This window comes from Nycticebus coucang, chromosome X (genome assembly GCF_027406575.1).
Source record: "Nycticebus coucang isolate mNycCou1 chromosome X, mNycCou1.pri, whole genome shotgun sequence".
NCBI lineage: Eukaryota > Metazoa > Chordata > Mammalia > Primates > Lorisidae > Nycticebus > Nycticebus coucang.
Window position 1 is genome coordinate 23,324,073 of NC_069804.1, and position 6,746 is coordinate 23,330,818.

Here is a 6,746-nt window from a genome sequence, read left to right on the forward strand (position 1 = left end):
CATTTGTGACATGCTCAGCCTGTCTAGTAATAAGGAACGGGAAAACTAGCAATGATGTAATTATCATGTCCACTCAGCATTTGTAAAAGATTTATAATTAGTGAGGACATATTATTTGTGACAAGTGTAAACTACATTCTGTAAGAGGCCAGTTTGAGTATGTCTATCAAAGATTTAAAATGCTGGCTGGGCAGGGTGGCTCACACCTATAATTCTAGCATTCTGGTAGGTTGAGGTGGGAGAATCGCTTGAGCTCAGTTGCAAGAGCAAGACCCTATCTCTACTAAAAATAGAAAAGTTGGCTGGGTATAGTGGTGGGTGCCTGTAGTCCCAGTTACTCAGGAGGCTGAAACAGGAGGATCACTTGAACCCAGGAGTTTGAGGTTGCTGTGAGTTAGGTTGAGGCCATGGCACTCCGGAGCCCAGGCAACAGAGCAGTTGCTGTGTCATAGAACTTGCGTCAAAAAGAAAAACCAAACAGAAAAAGATTAAAGTGCTTCACCCTTGACTCAAAATTTCATCTCTAGGGATGAATCATAAAGAAGTCGTGTTCACAAAAATATATGTAGAAGGACTTCAACCCAGCATTGTTTATTATAACAACTATTGTAAGGCATTGAATGTTAAAGAGAATGATTAAAGACATTCTGTTGTATGTTAATTCTGATATGACAAAAGCTATAAAAGCTACCTTTGATTCAGCCCTGGTTAAAATTAAAGGTGATAAGATTTGTCCCAAAAGTATTTTATGGAAATCCATGAAAAGAAATAATCTTTTTTACTTACAGTAAGTTGAGAATTCAAAATACAGTGTTGGTTTATTGCTCACTCAACAAAAAGAAGGAAGAGGAGTGTGAAAGGAACAATCTCCACATCAGCATTAGCATTGAATTTGTAGAATCACAGTTTTTATGCTCTTAAACAGCTTTATAGGGAGAAAGCCAAGACTAGAGAATTTGTCTTTTTCTTTCTTTCTTTTCTTTCTTTTTTTTTTTTTTTTAGAGACAGAGTCTCACTTTATCGCCCTCAGTGCCGTGGTGTCACAGCTCACAGCAACCTCCAACTCCTGGGCTTAGGCGATTCTGTTGCCTCAGCCTTCGGAGTAGCTGGGACCACAGGCACCCGGCTATTTTTTGTTGCAGTTTGGCCAGAGCTGGGTTTGAGCCCGCCACCCTCCGTATATGGGGCCAGCACCTTACTCACTGAGCCACAGGCGCCGCCCAAGACTGTGGTATTCTGTTATAGCAGCAGAAAACAAACCAAGATAACCGATTTTTGACTTTGTTAAGTCACTCTATTGTACTTTTAATTTCATTGATCTCGTACCTTTATTATATCCTACTTTTTTCTTTGCATTTATCATGCCAGTTTTTAATTTTAGTTTTTTCTTTTTCTTAGTTTTCCTGTATTATGCTATGTTAAAATGTATTTTATTTATTTATTTTTAGAAACAGGGTCTCACTATATCACCCAGACTGGAGTGCAGTGTTCTAATCATACTTAGCTCACTGTAACCTTGAATTCCTGGGCTCAAACAATCCTCCTGCTGCAGCCTCTCAGGTACCTGGGACTACAACATGATATCTGGCTGATTGTTTTACTTTTTGTAGAGACAGGGTCTTACTATGTTGGCCAGGTTAGTCTCAAACTCCTGGCCTCAAGTGATCCTCCTGCTTCAGTCTCCCAAAGAGCTGGGATTACAGATGTGAGCCCCGACACTTGGCCTGTCATGCTATTTTTTGTAAGTACTTAATTTTCTTTTAGCCTTCTAATATAAACAAGGCTAAACATTTGCCACTTGAGACTAATATAGCTGAACCAAAGTTTTATTTATTTAGGTACAATTTATATTCAATAAAATGCACACACATTTCAAGTGTGTGGGGGTTTTGTTTTTGTTTTAGTTTTTGTTTGAGATAGGGTTTCTCTCTGTTACCTAGGCTGGAGTGTGGTAACATGATCATAACTCACTGCAGCCTTGAACTCCTGGGCTCAAGTCAAGCAATTCTCCTGCTTCAGCCTCCTGAGTAGCTAGGTCAAATATTCATTATGATGAGTTTTGATTATTGTATACACCCTTGTATCTATCATCCTAAACAAGATACAGAACATTTTCATTACTGCAGCCAAAGTTCTTATCCTACTATAATAGATGGTCTTTTGGCATCTGGCTTCTTCCACTTCAAATGTTTTGTTTTGTGGGTGGTGCCTGTGGCTCAAGGGAGTAGGGCGCCAGCTCCATATGCCGGAGGTGGCAGGTTCAAACCCAGCCCTGGCAAAAAATGTTTTCTTTTGTTTTGAGATAGAGTCTCACTCTGTCACCCTGGGTAGAGTGCCATGGCATCATCTTAGCTCACAGCAACCTCACACTCTTGACCTCAAGTGATCCTCCTGCCTCGGCCTCCCAGAGTGGTAGGATTACAGGTGTGAGGCAGTAGGCCTGGCCTATACTATGTTTTTTTAATTTGATAACCAAGATGGCTAGTAAGTACTAATGGACAAATAGCATATACAGCACTAATACATTGGACCTTTAAAGGGATTCACATGCCAAGCAGGCTGGAGTGGGATGGCACAAGTTTTTATCACCATATTCAAAATGGCACACAATTTAAAATTTACGAATTGTTTATTTCTGGAATTTTCTGTTTAATATTTTTGGTCCATGGTTGACCAAAAGTAACTGAAACCACAGAAAATGAAATCACATCCAAACTTTCAGTGTATTTACTAAAATAAATATAAAAAAAGAAAGTGATAAGGGAGGATTACTGTATAATGCTTATGTAGTGGTGGGTAATTAGTAGCATCTTATTGTGTTTTTAATTTGCATTTTCCTAATGACTAATGGTGTTCAGCATCTTTTCATGTGCTTTTTAGCCATTCATATTTCTTCTCGAGTTAAATGTATATTTGAATCATTTGCTTATTTTTTTAGATGCAGGGTCTCGCTCTGTTACCCAGGCTGGGTTCAAGTGATCCTCCTGACAGCCTCCCAAGTATCTGGGATTATAGGTGTGCAGCTAATGTTTTTTTGTTGTTGTTGAGACAGGGTCTCACTATGTTGCCCAGGCTGGTCTCGAATTCTTCTCATTTTTTATTGATATCTTTTGATGTGCAAACTTTTTTGACAAAGTTCAATTTTATTTTCTTTTATGGATTGTGCTTTTGGTGTCATATCTAAGAACTCCTATCTCAAGGTCACAAAAACTTTCCTCTACGTTTCCTCTAAAAGTTTTATAGTGTGGGCTCTTATATTTAAGTCTATGATCAATTTTCAGTTAATTTTTTTATGGTCTGAGGTAAAGGTCTAAGTTCATTTTTTGAAATCTGGATATCCAATTGTCCCGAGTGATTTGTTAAAAAAGACTACCCTTGGGTGGCGCCTGTGGCTCAAAGGAGTAGGGCGCTGGCCCCATATGCCAGAGGTGGTGAGTTCAAACCCAGCCCCAGCCAAAAACTGCAAAAAAAAAAAAAAAAAAAAAAATAGACTACCCTTTCCCCATTGGGTTTGTCTTGGCCTCTTTATCCAAAATCAGTTTACAAGGGTGTAAAAGTGGGCTGGGTGCCATGGCTCACGCTTGTATTTCTAGCACTCTGGGGGCCGAGATGGGTGGATTGCTTGAGCTCACAGGTTCGACACCAGCCTGAGCAAGAGTGAGATCCCGTCTCTAAAAGTACCCGGACATTGTGGCAGGTGCCTGTAGTCCCAGCTACTTGGGAGACTGAGGCAAGAGAATCACTTGAGCCAAAGAGTTTGAGGTTGCTGTGAGCTGTGACACCATAGCACTCTACCGAGGGTGACAAAGTGAGACTCTGTCTCAAAAAAAAAAGGTGTAAAAGTTAATTTCTTGAATTCTATTCTGTTGACCTCTGTGCCAACCTCTGTGTCTTGATTACTGGGGCTTTATAGTAAGTTTTGAAATTGGGTAATGTAAATACTCCAACTTTGCCTTCTCTTTTCAAAACGTGGATGGAGGGGTGGCGCCTGTGGCTCAGTGAGTAGGGCACCGGCCCCATATACCGAGGGTGGCGGGTTCAAACCCAGCCCTGGCCAACAAAAAAATAGCTGGGCGTTGTGGCGGGCGCCTGTGGTCCCAGCTGCTTGGGAGGCTGAGGCAAGAGAATCTCGCCTAAGCCTAAGAGCTGGAGGTTGCTGTGAGCTGTGTGACACCACAGCATTCTACCAAGGGCAATAAAGTGAGACTCTGTCTCTACAAAAAAAAAAACAAACCTGGATGGAGGTGGAACACATTATTCTTAGTGAAGCATTACAGGAATGGAGAAGTATGAATCCTATGTATTCAATTTTGATATAAAGACAATTGATGACAATTAATGACACGGTAGGGCATGGGGGAAGGGGAGACCAGACAGAGAAGGAGGGAGGGGGCGAGGGAAAGGAAAAGAAGAAAATAGTGACGAATTCTCACATAAATTGGATTTAATTTTGACCAAAGTACATTACTTAAACATTAATTTTTAATTTAACTTGTTAATATGTTGTTTAGGATATTGCATCCTCATTTATAAGTGACATATGTTTGTAATTTCCCCTTTATAACAATGTATTTTCTCCAATTTTAATATCAGGTGTACTCAGATCAAGTAGTATGATTTTGAAGTATTTCTTCTGGGCGGTGCCTGTGGCTCAAAGGGGTAGGGCGCCGGCCCCATATGCCGGAGGTGGCTGATTCAAGCCCAGCCCCAGCCAAAAACTGCAAAAAAAAAAGAAGTATTTCTTCTTTTTCTATTGTCTATAAGATTTGACATGATCTGTTTTTCGAAATTATCTTTTACTTTTATTTATAAATATTAGTTGTCTATTTTTTGATACTTAAAAAAAAATAAGAAGTTAACTGATGACTCCATACTGAACCTCAGAGTCAAAGCATTCTATAATAGACATACTCTTATTTGACAATGTGAATGTTACTTTCTTTGCATTATTATTATTGCTTAATATTTTGATGTAGCAATTGTCTGATTCCTTTTCTGAATGTATTTATGTTCGTTTATTCTTTACGAGGTTTTTGTTTCTAGTTCTTATCTTAAACATTGTTATTGTTATTAAATTTGAAGGCTTTTTAATTTTGTGAAGGTAAAAAAATGGAAACCTAATAAACACATGTATATGTAAAAATAAAAATTAAAAAAATACGTAAAAAAAAGTCTTTGGCTATTTTATGTCTTTTCAATTTCTGTATAACTTTTAGTTATCACCTTGTCAAATTTTTCCCAAATAGCCTGCTGGAATTTTGGTAGGGATCACATTAAATTTCTAGATCCAGTTTGGAGGGCAATTAGTATCTTGACAATAGTGATTCTTGCTGGGCGCAGTGGCTCACGCCTGTAATCCCAGCACTTTGGGAGGCTGAGGGGGGTGGATTGCCTGAGCTTGGCCTGAGCAAGAGCGAGACTTGGTCTCTAAAAAATAGAGTGCCATGTTGTCATAGCTCATAGCAACCTCAAACTCTTGGGCTGAAGCAATCCTCTTGCCTCAGACTCTCAAGTAGCTGGGACTACAGGCACCTGCCATAATGCCCAGCTAGTTTTTCTATTTTTATTTGTTTTTTTTTTTTGAGACAGAGCCTCAAGCTGTCGCCCTGGGTAGAGTGCTGTGGCATTACAGCTCACAGCAACCTCCAACTCCTGGGCTCAAGCAATTCTCTTGTTTCAGCCTCCCAAGTAGCTGGGACTACAGGCACCCACCACAACGCCCGGCTATTTGTTGGTTGCAGCCGTCATTGTTGTTTGGCGGGCCCAGGCTGGATTCGAACCCACCAGCTCAGGTGTATGTGGCTGGCATCTTAGCCGCTTGAGCCATAGGCACCGAGCCACTTTTTCTATTTTTAGTAGAGACAGGGTGTCTCTCTTGCTCAGGCTGGTCTTGAACTCCCAAGCTCAGATGATCCACCCCCACCTCGGCCTCCCAAAGTCCTAGGATTACAGGTGTGAGACACCATGCCTGTCCTAATTTTTTAATTTTTTGTAGAGTCAGGGATCTTGCTATGTTGCCCAGGCTGGTCTCAAAATTCTAGCCTCAAGCAATCCTCCTGCTTCAGCCTTCCATAATGCTGGGAGTATAGGTATAAGCCATTGTGCCTGGCCAATTTTGTATGTTTACATTGTATCCTGTGACCTTGCAGATGTCACTCCCTAGTTCTAGTATTTCTTTTATGGATTTCCTACATGGACAATTATGTCATCTGCAAATAGGGACAGTTTTATTTCTTTCTTTCTTTTTTTTTTTTAAGAAATCATTTTATTTATTTATTTATTTTATTTATTTTTTGGCCGGAGCTGGGTTTGAACCCGCCACCTCCGGCATATGGGACCGGCGCCCTACTCCTTGAGCCACAGGCGCTGCCCAGTTTTATTTCTTTCTAATCAAGATGTTTTTTATTTCTTTTTTTTCTCATTTTTTGGCTTGCTGCACTGGCTAGACCACCCAGAATTATGTTGAATAAGGTGATGAGAGGCCGGATGTGGTGGTGGGCACTTGTAGTCCCAGCTACTCCAGAGGCTGAGGCAGTAGGATGGCTTGAGCTCAGGAGTTTGAGGTTGCTGTGAGCTATTAACACACCACTGCACTAGCCAGGCAACAGTCTCCCTCTGTCTTAAGGAAAAAAAAAAGTAATGAGAAGGGACATCTTTACCTTGCTCCTGTTCTTAGGGGGAAAGCATTCAACCGGTAAATATAATGTTAGCTGTAAGTTTTTATCAAGTTGAAGTTATCCTCTATT